Raw genomic sequence first — 16,063 nt, forward strand, 5'->3', positions numbered from 1 at the left:
ATATTAAATTTTTTTATTTAAATTAAAGAAATAAAACAAAGTCCAGCAATATCAAGTAAACAAAAAATCAGTAAATTTATTATTTTCTTAAATTTTAAAACTGAAAAATAAATTTTTTATAATATTAGAAAAATGAAAAACTCCAACAATATCCCAAAAATAAAAAAATTTAAAAATTTTAAATTTTTTAAATTTATTTGTTCTTAATTTGTGAACATGTGGAGCAAAAAAAGTCAAGTGAAGGGTGTACCATTATCCAGTGAATAAAAAATAAAAAATTATTTTTGAAAAAATAAAAAATTTAAAAAAACTAATTTTTTTTTTGAATTTTTAAATTTTATGATTAAATTATTTTATTTAAACTAGAAAAATAAAATAAAGTCAAGCAATATCTAGTAAACAACAGATCTATAAATTTATTATTTTTTTTTAATTTTTAAACTAAAAAATTAATTTTTTTCTAATAGTAAAAAAATAAAAAATTCCAATAATATCCAAAAAATAAAAAATAAAAAATTTAATATTTTTTAATTACTTTATTCTTACTTTTTGAACAAGTGCAGCGAAAAAAAGTCAACTGTCCGGGTATAGCATTATTCGGTGAATAAAAAAATACTTTTAAAAAAATAAAAATTTGAAAAAAATAATTTTTTATTTTTTAATTTTTAAATTATAAGAATAAACTTTTTTATTTAAATTAGAAAAAAATAAAGTCTAACAATATCCAATAAGCAACAGATATGTAAATTTATTATTAATTTTTAATTTTTAAAGCAAAAAATAATTTTTTTTCTAATAGTAGAAAAATAAAAAATTCCAGCAATATCTAAAAAATAAAAAATTTTAAATTTTTAGATTTTTAAAATTAATTTAGTCAACTGTCGGGTGTAGCATTATCCGGTAAATAAAAAAATAACAAAAATATTTTTTAAAAAATAAAAATTTTACAAAAACTAAATTTCTTAATTTTGAATTTTTAAATTATAAGATTAAATTTTTTATTTAAAATAAAAAAATAAAATAAAGTCCAGCAATATCAAGTAAACAAAAAATCAGTAAATTTATTATTTTTTTAATTTTAAAACTGAAAAATAAATTTTTATAATAGTAAAAAATGAAAATTTCCAACAATATCCAAAAAATAAAAAAAGTTTAAATTTTAAATTTTTTAAATTAATTTATTCTTAATTTTTGAACAAGTAGAGCAAAAAAAGTCAACTGTAGGGTGTACCATTATCCAGTGAATAAAAAAATAAAAAATTATTTTTGAAAAAATTAAAAATTTCAAAAATCTAATTTTTTTATTTTTGAATATTTAAATTTTATGATTAAATTGTTTTATTTAAACTAGAAAAATAAAATAAAATCAAGCAATATCTAGTAAACAACATATCTATAAATTTATTATTTTTTTTAATTTTTAAACTAAAAAAATAATTCTTTTTCTAGTAGTAAAAAAATAAAAAAATTCTAATAATATCCAAAAAATAAAAAATTGAAAATTTAATATTTTTTAATTACTTTATTCTTAATTTTTGAACAAGTGCAGCGAAAAAAAGTCAACTGTCCGGGTGTAGTAGCATTATTCGGTGAATAAAAAAATACTTTTAAAAAATAAAAATTTGAAAAAAATAAATTTTTTGTTTTTATATTTTTAAAATATAATAATAAACTTTTTTATTTAAATTAGAAAAAAATAAAGTCTAATAATATCCAGTAAGCAACATATATGTAAATTTATTATTAATTTTTAATTTTTAAAGCAAAAAATAAATTTTTTTCTAATAGTAGAAAAATAAAAAATTCCAACAATATCTAAAAAATAAAAAATTGAAAATTTTTAGATTTTTAAAATTAATTTAGTCAACTGTCGGGTGTAGCATTATCCGGTAAATAAAAAAATAACAAAAATATTTTTAAAAAAAAAAAATTAAAAAAAAACTATATTTCTTAATTTTGAATTTTAAATTATAAGATTAAATTTTTTTATTTAAATTAAAAAATAAAATAAAGTCCAGCAATATCAAGTAAACAAAAAATTAGTAAATTTATTATTTTTTTAATTTTAAAACTGAAAAATAAATTTTTTTATAATAGTAGAAAAATTAAAAATTCCAACAATATCCAAAAAATAAAAAAATTTAAAAATTTTAAATTTTTTAAATTAATTTACTCTTAATTTGTGAACAAGTGGAGCAAAAAAAGTCAACTATAGGGTGTACCATTATCCAGTGAATAAAAAAATAAAAATTATTTTTGAAAAAGTTAAAAATTTCAAAAAACTAATTTTTTTATTTTTGAATTTTTAAATTTTATGATTAAATTGTTTTATTTAAACTAGAAAAATAAAATAAAGTCAAGCAATATCTAGTAAACAACAGATCTATAAATTTATTATTTTTTTAAATTTTTAAAATAAAAAAATAATTTTTTTCTAGTAGTAAAAAAATAAAAAAATTCCAATAATATCCAAAAAATAAAAAAATAGAAAATTTAATATTTTTTAATTACTTTATTCTTAATTTTTGAACAAGTGCAGCGAAAAAAAAGTCAGCTGTCCGGGTGTAGCATTATTCGGTGAATAAAAATATACTTTAAAAAAATAAAAATTTGAAAAAAATAAATTTTTTTATTTTTGAATTTTTAAATTATAAGAATAAACTTTTTATTTAAATTAGAAAAAAAATAAAGTCTAACAATATCCAGTAAGTGATACGCGAAATTTAGATTTCACGTACAACCGGCAAGTATACCGGGTCGTATCAAGTAATAAAACTCACTAAGAGTGAGGTCGATCCCACGGAGATTGGTAGATCAAGTAACTTTAGTTAAATGGTATATTTAGTCAAGCAAACATGGTTTTGATTTCATGAGATTTGATTCTTGAATGTAATTGCAGAAAGTTAAATAACAAGGAATTTAAAGAACTAGAACAAGGAAAGAAAATGAAAGTGAATAACTGAAACTTAAAGTGCAAGAAACTTAAATGATTGGAAAATAAACAGCAAGAAAGTAAAGGGTACAGAATTGTAGAGAGCAGAAAAGTAAATTGCAAGGAATAGAAAACAGAGTGTAAGTGACGGAATGATAAATTGCAAGAAAGTAGAAGGGAATTGGGTAATGGGTATTCAAAGAACTAAAGAGCAAAAGAAATGAGAATGAATGATGGAAAGGGTCATTAGGGATCAGAGATGCAAATTCTCATGAATTGATGTTGATCAATGCCTTCTCAATCATGGGTATAGATCCATGGCAAAGTGGGTAATTGAGTCACAATCTCTTGGTAACTCAATTTCTCTCAACACAACCAATTGCCACTCTCGTGATCTAATTGTTCATGAGAAGAGATGAAGTTTAATTTCTAATCCAAGTCACACAACTTCCAGAATCTCAACCAAGGGAGGTTACATCTCACATACCACCAAAGTGTATTGATCAAGGAAATCATGAAAGGATGAACTCTAAACTGAATTATGTAGCTCCTTTCTCAAGTTCACCACATAATTCATATAGATTTAATCCCTCTCTCGATGGTGATTGAATCTGTGAAGAACAAGAGTTTCCTCTTAGATGAACCACTTGAATTGAGAAGGAAAAGAAAAGTTATCAGCACATTCAAATGAGCAGATCTCCTCCCCTTAATGAAAATGGGGTTTAGTGAATCATAGCTCTAAATTCAACAACAAATGCAAAAGTAAACATTCAAATTGAGTAGAGAGGAGTAATGAAGAATGAAGAAGAGGTTCTTGAAAACTGAAATTCAAAAATTGCAAAAGAGAACTAACTTCCTCCCTGCTATGCTTCCCAATTGGGAGTGTAGCACCAAGCAGAGTGAAAAGCTAGTAAAAGTAACTACTATGATGTAAAATTTAAAAGTGTCTAAGAGTCCCCTAAAGTACAAAACTGTTCTTTCCAATGCACAAAATTCAAGGCTCATGTGACTTCCTTTTCCTTGTGTGTGTATCAGTGACTTCTTCTTCCAAGATTCCACATCACTTCTTTCTTTCATTTCCCTGCAACAAAATTCCAAAACCTTGAGATTCTTGAAGTGTCTTTACTCATGCTAAAAGATTATGATGCTATCCTCATGTAAAATTAACTATAACAACAAAAATTCAAATCTAAGGATTACTTTTCTATTAAAAAAAAACTACACTTCTTTTTTCTAGCATTTTTTATGTATGTGAAGACACCAAAATTAGTTTGTGACTAAGTGTTATAACAGAATTAAAATTTACCATTTGCTTCAAAGTTGGTCACACCAAACTTAGTGTCTTGCATACACTACATGCTAATTCAACCCCTTTTCTTTTTTTTTTCAAATGTATATGATGCAATCTCTCATTATTGACTACTAAAGCATAAAAAGATGAAAATAAAAGAAAACTCCTGTGTATGGGTTGCCTCCCATGAAGCGCTTGTTTATTGTCCTTAGCTTGACAATGCAGCTTTCTTGCTCATGCTAAAAGTTGCACACTCTCTTCCTTGCTCCAGGGGCCACCAAGATAAAGTTTCACCCTATGTCTATTGACTGTGAAGGTCTGTTTTGAAGTTTCATCAAGTAATTCCACATAGCCATGAGGGGATACTTTGGTGATGGTGTATGGACCAGTCCATCTAGACCTCAGCTTCCCAGGGAAAATCTTCAGTCTTGAGTTGAATAGCAACACCTTTTGGCCTGGTTCGAATGTTCTTGGGGAGATCCTCATGTCATGCCATCTTTTTGCTCTTTCTTTGTATATTCTGGCATTTTCATATGCCTCCAGTCTGAACTCCTCTAATTCATTGAGTTGCAGTAGCTTCTTTTCTCCTACTGCTTGAGCATTTAAATTCAAGAGTTTAGTGGCCCAAAAGACCTTATGTTCAAGCTCCACAGGGAGATGGCATGCTTTCCCATACACTAGCTGAAATGGAGATTTTCCTATGGGCATTTTGAATGCTGTTCTGTATGCCCAAAGTGCATCATCCAGCTTCCTAACCCAATCTTTTCTTGTTGCTCCCATAGTTTTCTCCAAAATCCTCTTTAGCTCTTTGTTAGCAAGTTCAGCTTGCCCATTTGTTTGTGGGTGATAGGGTGTGGCCACTTTGTGAGTAACTCCATATTTATGGAGAAGAGAATTTAATTGCTTGTTGCAGAAGTGGCTTCCCCCATCACTTATAAGTCCCCTGGGCACTCCAAATCTAGTGAAGATGTTTCTCTTTAGAAATTGCAAGACCACGTTGGTATCACATGTAGTGGTGGCTATTGCTTCTACCCATTTTGAAACATACTCCACTGCCACCAAAATGTATTTGAATGTGTAGGATGGAGGGAAAGGTCCCATGAAGTCTATTCCCCACAAATCAGAGTTCCACTTCCAAAATGAACTTCTGAGGCATCTCATTTCTCCTTGTTAAACTTCCTGTTCTTTGGCATTCATTGCAATGGCTCACAAAGTCTCTAGCATCCTTGAAGATGGAGGGCCAGTAGAACCCACTTTGAAGTACCTTTGTAGCAGTTCTTTCAGCTCCAAAATAGCCACCATAGCTTGAGTTGTGACAATGCCATAGTATGTCCCTCATCTCAACCTCTGGTACACACCTTCTTATCATTCCATCTGAACATCTTTTGAATAGAAATGGTTCATCCCAATAGAATAACTTAGCATCATGTAACAGCTTCTTAACTTGTTGCCTTGTATACTCTTGTGGGATGATCCTTCCTGCTTTGTAGTTGGCCATGTCTACGAACCAAGAAATGTGTTGAATCTTCAAGATGTGCTCATCTGGGAATTTTTCATTCACTGATTGAAAGTTGTCTTGACATGTATCTTGTGGCAGTCTTGATAGATGGTCAGCAACTTAATTTTCACTACCCTTTCTGTCCTTTATCTCAATGTCAAACTCTTGTAGGAGTAGTATCCATCTGATTAGCCTTGGTTTGGCATCCTGTTTTGACATAAGATACTTAAGAGCAGCATGGTCAGTGTATACTAAAGCTTTAGATCCAATCAAATATTGCCTAAACTTATCAAAAGCATATACCACAGCTAGTAACTCTTTCTCTGTTGTGGTGTAATTTCTTTGAGCTTCATTCAATATCTTACTTGCATAGTAGATAACATGAAGCTTCTTTTCCTTCCTCTGCCCCAACACAGCACCAATGGCAAGGTCACTTGCATCACACATGAGTTCAAAAGGCAATCTCCAGCATGGGGGTGCGATGATTGGTGCTGTGGTGAGCTTAGCTTTTAGAGTCTCAAAGGCATGTTTACACTCATCATCAAAGAAAAAAGGGTTGCTCACCACCAGCAGATTGCTTAGTGGTTTTGCTATTTTGGAAAAATCTTTAATGAATCTTCGATAGAATCCAGCATGCCCTAAGAAGCTCCTAACAGCTTTCACATTAGTTGGTAAAGGAAGTTTTTCTATAATTTCTACTTTTGCCTTGTCCACCTCTATACCTGATGCAATTGCATATTTGTTATATTAGCTAGTTAGTTTAGTTGGTTTTAGCTTAATTTCACTCATTTTCTCTAAATAAACAAGTCCTTTTATGAGTTTTGTCTTCATGCATGAGAACACCAAGGAACATGTTGATTCTAGCCAAATTCATGCAAATGATTTAAGGAATACATACATGAATGAGTATGAATGAATCTCATGAAATTTATTGCATGAATTGGTAAGACTTTGAAGCTATTTCCCTTGTTGATGATAGGTGATGAAACAAGAAAGCATGGAAGCAAGAATGATGCAAGCTGGGCAAGAAGAAGAAAAGTTGTTGGCGTTGCCAACTTGGAGAAAGGGTGCGTGTTTGAAGGCAACGCCAGGCAGCCCTGGAGAGCAAATGTTGGCGTTGCCAACTTGGAGAAAGGAGTGAGTGTTTGATGGCAACGCAGGCAAGCAAAGAGCTGAGCCAAGGAGAGCTCGAGGGCGTTGCCAACGTGGGAATGAAGAAGCATTATTCAAGGCAACGCACACAAGCAAATTTGGCCCAAGAGGAGGAGAAGCTGGCGTTGCCAACGCCAAGAACCATAGGCGTTATTTAAAGCAACGCCAAGCAATCTTGGGGAGCTAGTTTAGAGCCTCGAGCACGTTGCTGGCCTAGAGATGAGGGGCGTGTTTGAGGACAACGCAGGCAAACAACGCTGAATGGAAAACTTGGCCCAGGAAAAGGAGATGCACGTTGCCAACGCCAAGTTATGAAGGCGTGTTCCTTGGCAACGTAGCAAGCAACTTTGGCACCAAAGGGGAGCTCGAGCACGTTGTTAAGCTGGGAAAGCATGGGCGTGTTCCTTGGCAACGCATACAAGCTAGGATTATGGGCACACGAGAGCGTTGCTAACTTGGAAATGAATTGGCGTGTTCATCAATAACGCCAGGGACAAGATCTTGGATGCCAACCACGTTGCCAACGCCACTTTCATTGGCGTGTTCTAAGGCAACGCCAGGAATGGTTGCTTGGCTAGGCACCAAGTCTTGGATGCCAACCAAGTTGCCAACGCCAGGAAGGGTGCCACTCAAGTTGCCAACGCCAGGAAGGGTGCCAATCAAGTTGCCAACGCCAGGAAGGGTGCCACTCAAGTTGCCAACGCCAGGAAGGGTGCCAATCAAGTTGCCAACGCCAGGAAGCATAGGCGTGTTCAAGGACAACGCCAAGCAACAAGCATAGAGCCTTGAGGAAGGCTCGAGCACGTTGCCAACGCCAGCTTCCAAAGGCGTGTTTGAGGGCAACGCAGCAAGCAAAATGTGGCAAGGAAGCTCACTTGAAGAAGCACTCGAGCACGTTGCCAAAGCCAGCTTCCAAAGGCGTGTTTGAGGGCAACGTGACAAGCAAAACTGAAGGCTAGAGATGAGCCCTGGAGGGGGCACGGGCACGTTGCCAACGTGCTAGCAAGGAGGCGTGTTTGGCAACAACGCCAGCCTCATGTCTCTGCTTTGGGAGGCTAAGCACGTTGCCAACGTGGGAGAATGGGTGCGTTTTTGGCAACAACTTGGCAGCTTGACCTTACCTTCTTTGAGGAAGCATAACTTGAGCTAGGAAAGTCCAAATGAGGTGATTCCAGTGGCATTGGAAAGAAGACATCAAGAGCTTTCCAATGATGTATATTAGTCCATATTGAAGCAGAGGATTGACACCCAAATTCTGGGATACATTTAGCATGAAAATAGAGGAAGAGCAAGTTGTTAGCAACAACTTGGGCTAGCAACGCCCAAGTCTGAAAGTTTACTCCCAGGAAAATGTGATGCACGTTGCCAACGTGCATTAAGGCTAGAGTTATTGACAAAAATGCCAAGCCATTGGGCCAGAAGCATGATGAATGAACTCTTCCTTTCCAAGTCTAGCAACACTTCTTCCAATTGAGCCAAGAATTCAACAAAGAGGAAGCCCATATTGCTAACCCAATTAAAGATCATTGAAAGAGTTTTGGGACTAATATAAATAGAGATTGAGTTTGTACTTTGGGGGGACTTTTTGACACTTAGAATTTTAGACTCTTAGCACTTTTGGAGAACTCTTTAGCACTTCCGGGAGGATACCCGGAGAGCTATTTTGGTTTTTCTTGGAACTCTTCTTCTGGACTTTGAAGTTTTAAGCATTTTCCTTCTTCTTCTTCTTCTTCTTCTTCTTCTTCTTCTTCTTCTTCTTCTTCTTCTTTTTTTTTTCTTTACACTTAGTTTAATTTTTGTTTATGGCAATTGTTGTTGAAATTGGAGCTATGATTCACTAAACCCCACTCTCATTAGGGGGAAGAGCTCTGCTTGTTTGAATGCATTGATGAACTCCTCTTTTCCTTCTTAATTCAAGTGGTTAATCCAAAGAGGAAACTCTTGTTCTTCAAAGATTCAACCACCATCGAGAGAGGGGTTAATCTATGAGAATTATGTGGTGAATTTGAGGACTGAGCCACATAATTCAGTTTAGAGTTCATCCTTTCATGATTTCCTTAATCAATACACCTTGGTTAGTATGTGAGATGTAACTTTCCTTGGTTGAGATTATGGAAGTTGTGTGGCTGGATTAGAATTGAGCTTCATCTCTTCTCATGAACAATTAGATCACGAGAGTGGCAATTGGTTATGTTGAGAGAAATTGGATCACCAAGAGATTGGGATTCAATTAACCACTTGCCATGGATCTATACCCATGATTGAGAAGGACTTGACTAACATCAATTCATGAAAACTTGCATCTCTGATCCCTAATGATCCTCTCCACCATTAATTCTTATTTCTTTTGCTTCTAGTTGTTTGACTACCCATAACCCAATTCCCTTCTACATTCTGTCAATTTATTATTCTTGTCATCTACATTCTGTCCTTTATTTCTTGCTCTTTACTCTTATGCTCTTTAAATTTTTGCAACCTTTAATTCCTTGCGATTTATTGTTGATGTCATTTAAGTTTCTTGCATTTTAAGTTTCCGTTATCTACTTTCATTTTATTTCTATATTTCCAGTTCTTTAAATTCCTTGTCATTTAATTTCCTGCAGTTATGTTCAAAAAATCACAATGCTCATAAAATCAAAACTATGTTTGCTTGACTAAATTTACCATTTAACTAAAGTTGCTTAATCTACCAATCTCCGTGGGATCGACCTCACTCTCAGTGAGTTTTATTACTTGATGCGACCCGGTATACTTGCCGGTTGTACGTGAAATCTTAATTTTTACGTATCAAGTTTTTGGCGCCGTTGCCGGGGATTGGAAAAGATTGACAATGATTAAGTGAAAGGTGGTTTAGATCAAGCATTTTTTTTGGTGTTTTTTGTTAAGCCCACTAACTGTTTGATACTTTGTTTCACTAACCCCAATTCCACTCTAGTTTTAGAGTGTCTCACTTGTGATTTTTGTTTATTTTGTGTATGTCAGGAACTAATAGACGTGATATTGAGGACGAGAGAACTCTCCGAAGGATAAGGAGAGCAGAAAGAGGAAAGGGAATAGTTGGTGAAGAGGAGTCAGAGGGAGAAGATCAAGCCATGGAGGATGAGATGCAAAATCCTCCTGGAGGGGTCAACAACAATGATGGACCACCTAGAAGGGTGTTATCTTCATATACTATCCCTGATCCAAGACATTGTGGGAGCAGTATTGCTACACCAAATGTCCATGCCCATAACTTTGAGTTGAAACCTCAGCTTATCACTTTGGTACAGAACAACTGCTCTTATGGGGGGGGGACCTCTTGAAGACCCAAATCAACATCTATCTGTTTTTCTGAGGATATGCAATACAGTGAAGACAAATGGAGTGCATCCAGATGTCTACAAACTGCTACTATTTCCATTCTCTTTGAGGGACAAGGCCACTCAATGGCTAGAGTCATTCCCCAAGGAAAGCCTCAACAATTGGAATGATGTGATGGGCAGATTTCTAGCAAAGTTTTACCCACCTCAAAGAATCATCAAGTTGAAGACAGAGGTTCAAACTTTCAGGCAAATGGAAGGGGAGTCATTGTATGAAGCCTGGGAAAGATATAAGGCACTAATGAGAAGATGTCCACCTGACATGTTTAGTGACTGGGTCAAACTCCAAAACTTCTATGAAGGCTTAAGCTTAGAAGCAAGGAAGGGACTAGACTACTCATCAGGAGGATCACTCAACATGATGAAAACTGCTGAGGAGGCTCAAGACCTCATTGAGATTGTGGCAAACAACCAATATTATTACTCATCAGAGAGGCAGCATAATCCGACCCCAAAGAAAGGTGTAATGGAGCTTGAAGGTGTTGATGCTATCTTGGCACAAAATAAGTTAATGCACCAACAAATCCAACAACAAATGGAGATGATAACAAAAAGAATGGATGGTTTGCAACTTGCAGCAGTGAACACAACAAATCAATCATTACTTGAATGGAACCAAGGTGAAGGGACCACTGTTGAACAACCACAAGAACAAGTTCAATACATGCAGAATACTTCAAATTCTCAGGATGAATTTCATGGTGATACATACAACCCATCTTGGAAAAATCATCCCAATCTAAAGTGGGGTGAAAACCATTGGCAAAAGAATAACAACCACAATCACACCCGTAACACAAATAACCAAAATCACCATGCCAACAACACTAACCAATATAGAAAAACACAAAACACATATCAACCACCCCATCATAATTCACAAACTCACCAAAATAACTTTTCTGCACCAACATCCAACTCACAAAATTACCACACTAATCCGCCCAACAACTTCCAACAACAATCAACCCCCATCATACCCCCAATTGACCATCATGAGACCAGAATCTCAAGTCTTGAAGCAACCTTGCAAGCACTTGCTCAAACCACTCAAGCCTTAGCTAAGGGACACAAGGAACATGAGGTCACCATGAAGAATATTGAGAGACAGGTGGGACAATTAGCCAAACAAGCCGAGCGACCAACCAATGTTCTCCCAAGTGACACAATACCCAACCCAAGAGAAGAATGTAAAGCTCTGCAGTTAAGGAGTGGCAAGGTAGTTGGTGAAAGTTCGAATAAAGAAGCAATAAAACCCAAAGAGCAAGACACAGTGGAAATACATGTGGAAAGGCAAGATGAAGAAAAGGCTTCAACATCTAACAAAGGCAAAGAAGCTGTCAAGCCACAAGGCAACCCACCCAGACAAAGAAGCAACCATGATAGCAATGAGAGTGTGAATCCACAACAAGAAAACAAAAATGAAGGAGTAAAAGCTTATGTACCCAAGCTTCCATACCCAACTAGGATACACAAAGGAGCAAAGGACCAACAATTCCCAAGGTTCTTAGAAATCTTCAAGAAACTTGAAATCAACATCCCATTGGCAGAAGCTTTGGAACAGATGCCATTATATGCAAAGTTTCTTAAGGAATTGATCACCAAGAAGAGAAGTTGGCAAGAAAAAGAAACGGTGATTCTCAATCAAGAGTGTAGTGCCATCATTCAAAAAGGGCTACCTCCAAAACTCAAAGACCCTGGCAGCTTCCTCATACCCTGCACGATTGGGAGCATGGCCGTTGACAAATCACTTTGTGACCTGGGAGCAAGCATTAACCTAATGCCCCTTACCATGATGAAGAAAATGATGATTGAAGAGCTTAAACCCACAAGGATGTCACTCCAACTTGCTGACAGATCCATCAAAATACCAAATGGAGTAGTTGAGAACCTCTTGGTGAAGGTGGGAAACTTCATATTCCCAGCTGATTTTGTGGTCCTAGACATGGATGAAGAGGGAAACAATTCAGTCATCCTTGGTAGACCCTTTTTGGCTACAGCTAGAACAATCATTGATGTGGAAAAGGGAGAGATGATTTTCAGAGTGCATGACGAGCAAATGACCATAAATGTCTTCAAAGCAATGCAACACCCTGTTGAGAAAGAAAATTGCATGAGGATTGATGTAGTAGATTCTTTGGTTGAAGAAGTGCTTGACACAAACCATCAAGTGAAACAAGAGGAAGTCCATAACATCAAGGGACAAGAAGAGAACAAATTGGAAGCATCAGAGGAACCAAGTGAAGCTACGAAAGAAGAGGCACCACAACAAGAGTTGAAACCACTACCCCCTCATCTTAAATATGCATTCCTTGGTGAGAAGGACAGCTTCCCAGTGATCATCAATTCCACATTGAATGCAGAGGAAGAAGAAAAGCTCCTTGTGGTTTTGAAAGCTCACAAAGAGGCGTTGGGATGGACCATTGATGACTTGAAAGGCATAAGCCCTGCCGTATGCATGCACAAGATACTTTTAGAGGAGAATTCCAAACCAGTGGTACAACCCCAAAGAAGATTGAATCCCACAATGAAGGAGGTTGTTCAAAAAGAAGTCCTGAAGTTGTGTAAAGCTGGGATTATCTACCCTATATCTGACAGCCCGTGGGTCAGTCCAGTGCAAGTAGTACCTAAGAAAGGGGGGGTGACTGTCATTGTTAATGAGAAGAATGAGCTTATTCCAACACGAACAGTGACAGGGTGGAGGATGTGCATAGACTATAGGAGGCTGAATGATGCCACACGAAAAGATCACTTTCCTCTACCTTTCATTGACCAAATGCTTGAAAGATTGGCTGGCCATGCCTATTACTGTTTTCTTGATGGATATTCTGGGTATAACCAGATTGTGGTTGACCCCATGGATCAAGAGAAGACTTCCTTTACTTGTCCCTTTGGAGTCTTTGCATACAGGAGAATGCCATTTGGACTATGTAATGCTCCAGCTACCTTTCAAAGATGCATGCTATCAATCTTCTCAGACATGGTAGAAAAATTTATTGAAGTATTCATGGATGATTTTTCTGTTTTTGGTGATTCTTTCAATACTTGCTTGCACCATCTTACCCTGGTCTTGAAAAGGTGCCAAGAAACAAATTTAGTTTTGAATTGGGAGAAATGCCATTTCATGGTACCCGAAGGCATTGTTCTTGGTCACAAAATCTCAAGAAAGGGTATAGAGGTTGACAAGGCAAAAGTAGAAATTATAGAAAAACTTCCTTTGCCAACTAGTGTGAAAGCCGTTAGAAGTTTCTTAGGGCATGCTGGATTCTATAGGAGATTCATCAAAGATTTTTCCAAAATAGCAAAGCCACTAAGCAATTTGCTGGTGGTAGACAATCCTTTTATCTTTGATGATGAATGCGAACATGCTTTTGAAACTCTAAAGGCTAAGCTCACCACAGCACCAATCATCACACCCCCAAGTTGGGGACTACCTTTTGAACTCATGTGTGATGCAAGTAACCTTGCAATCGGTGCTGTGTTGGGGCAGAGGAAGGAAAAGAAGCTTCATGTTATCTACTATGCAAGTAAGGTATTAAATGAAGCTCAAAAAAACTACACCACAACAGAGAAAGAGCTACTAGCTGTGGTATATGCTTTTGATAAGTTTAGACAATATTTGATTGGATCTAAAGTCTCAGTGTATACTGACCATGCTGCTCTTAAGTATCTTATGTCAAAACAGGATGCCAAACCAAGGCTAATCAGATGGGTACTACTCCTACAAGAGTTTGACATTGAGATAAAAGATAGAAAGGGCAATGAAAATCAAGTTGCTGACCACTTATCAAGGCTACCACAAGATACATGCCAAGACAACCTTCCATCAATAAATGAAGAATTTCCAGATGAGCACCTCTTGCAAATTCAACATGTCCCTTGGTTTGCAGACATGGCCAACTACAAGGCGGGAAGAATCATTCCACAAGAGTACACAAAACAACAAGTTAAGAAGCTGTTGCATGAGGCTAGGTTCTTCTTCTGGGATGAACCATTCTTGTTCAAAAGATGCCCAGATGGAATGATAAGAAGATGTGTGTCAGAGGGTGAGATGAAGAATATACTATGGCATTGTCACAACTCTAGTTATGGTGGTCATTTTGGAGCTGAAAGAACGGCTGCAAAAGTCCTTCAAAGTGGTTTCTACTGGCCCTCAATCTTCAAGGATGCTAGAGAGTTCGTGAGCCATTGCAATGAATGTCAAAGAACAGGGGGTTTGTCAAAGAAAAATGAGATGCCTCAGAAGTTCATTTTAGAAGTGGAACTCTTTGATTTGTGGGGAATAGATTTCATGGGACCTTTTCCTCCATCTTACACATTCAAATACATCTTGGTAGCAGTAGAGTATGTCTCCAAATGGGTAGAAGCAATAGCCACCACCACATGTGATACCAACGTGGTCTTGCAATTCCTCAAGAAGAACATCTTCACTAGATTTGGAGTGCCCAAAGGACTTATAAGTGATGGGGGAAGCTACTTCTGCAACAAGCAACTAAATTCTTTACTCCACAAATATGGTGTTACTCACAAAGTGGCCACACCATATCACCCACAAACCAATGGGCAAGCTGAACTTGCCAACAGAGAGCTAAAAAGGATTTTGGAGAAAACTGTGGGAACAACAAGAAAGGATTGGGTTAGGAAGCTGGATGATGCACTTTGGGCATATAGGACAGCCTTCAAGACACCCATAGGAAAATCTCCATTTCAGCTGGTGTATGGAAAAGCATGCCACCTCCCTGTGGAGCTTGAACATAAGGCCTTTTGGGCCACCAAACTTCTGAATTTAGATGCTCAAGCAGCAGGAGAGAAGAGGTTGCTACAACTCAATGAACTTGAGGAGTTCAGATTGGAGGCATATGAAAATGCCAAAATATACAAAGAGAGAGCAAAGAGATGGCATGATAAGAGGATCTCTCAAAGAACATTTGAACCGGGCCAAAGGGTGTTGTTATTCAACTCAAAATTGAAGATTTTCCCTGGGAAGCTGAGGTCTAGATGGACTGGTCCATACACCATCATCAAAGTATCACCTCATGGCTATGTCGAATTACTTGATGAAGCCTCAAAACAAACCTTCACAGCTAACGGACATAGGGTGAAGCACTATTTTGGTGGCCCCTGGAGCAAGGAAGAAAGTGTGCAAATGCTAACATAAGCAAGGAAGTTGCATTGTCAAGCTAAGGACAATAAACAAGCGCTTCATGGGAGGCAACCCATGCAGAGGAGTTCTCTTTTATTTGCTTTAGTAGTCAATAAGAAAATTTTCCTTCAAAAAAAAAAAAAGAGGTTGAAATAGCATATAATGTAGGTAAAATACTAAGTTTGGTGTGGCTGTCTTTGGAATTAATTCCATAGAACACTTAGTCACAAACTAAGTTTGGTGTCTTTACTTACATTAATAATGCTAGAAAAAATAGAGTAGGGAATCAATTCATAAATTTTAATTTTAGTTTAGTCAACTTTACATAGGAATGTCATCATGAGTTGTTAGCTAGTAATGTCACTTTAAGAATCTCAAGATTTTGGAATTTTGTTGCAGGAAAGAAAGAAAGAAGTGATGGGGAATCTTGGAAGGAGGTCACGGATACACAAGGAAGGGAAAGTCACATAAGTCTTGAACTTTGTGCATGGGAAAAACAACTCAACATGCATTGGGCACAAGGAAGCATGCTCCCCATGCTATGACCGAACCCTTAGAACCATGCATCTCACCACGGAAATCACTAGAACCATGCATTCCCACCAAATTTCACTTTAAATACTTCAACCATATTCATCAAACCTCACTTTTCCTCACTCATCCTTCTACCCTTCCATAACCCCATTTC

This window comes from Arachis hypogaea, chromosome 1, assembly GCF_003086295.3.
Source record: "Arachis hypogaea cultivar Tifrunner chromosome 1, arahy.Tifrunner.gnm2.J5K5, whole genome shotgun sequence".
In the NCBI taxonomy this organism is placed as follows: domain Eukaryota; kingdom Viridiplantae; phylum Streptophyta; class Magnoliopsida; order Fabales; family Fabaceae; genus Arachis; species Arachis hypogaea.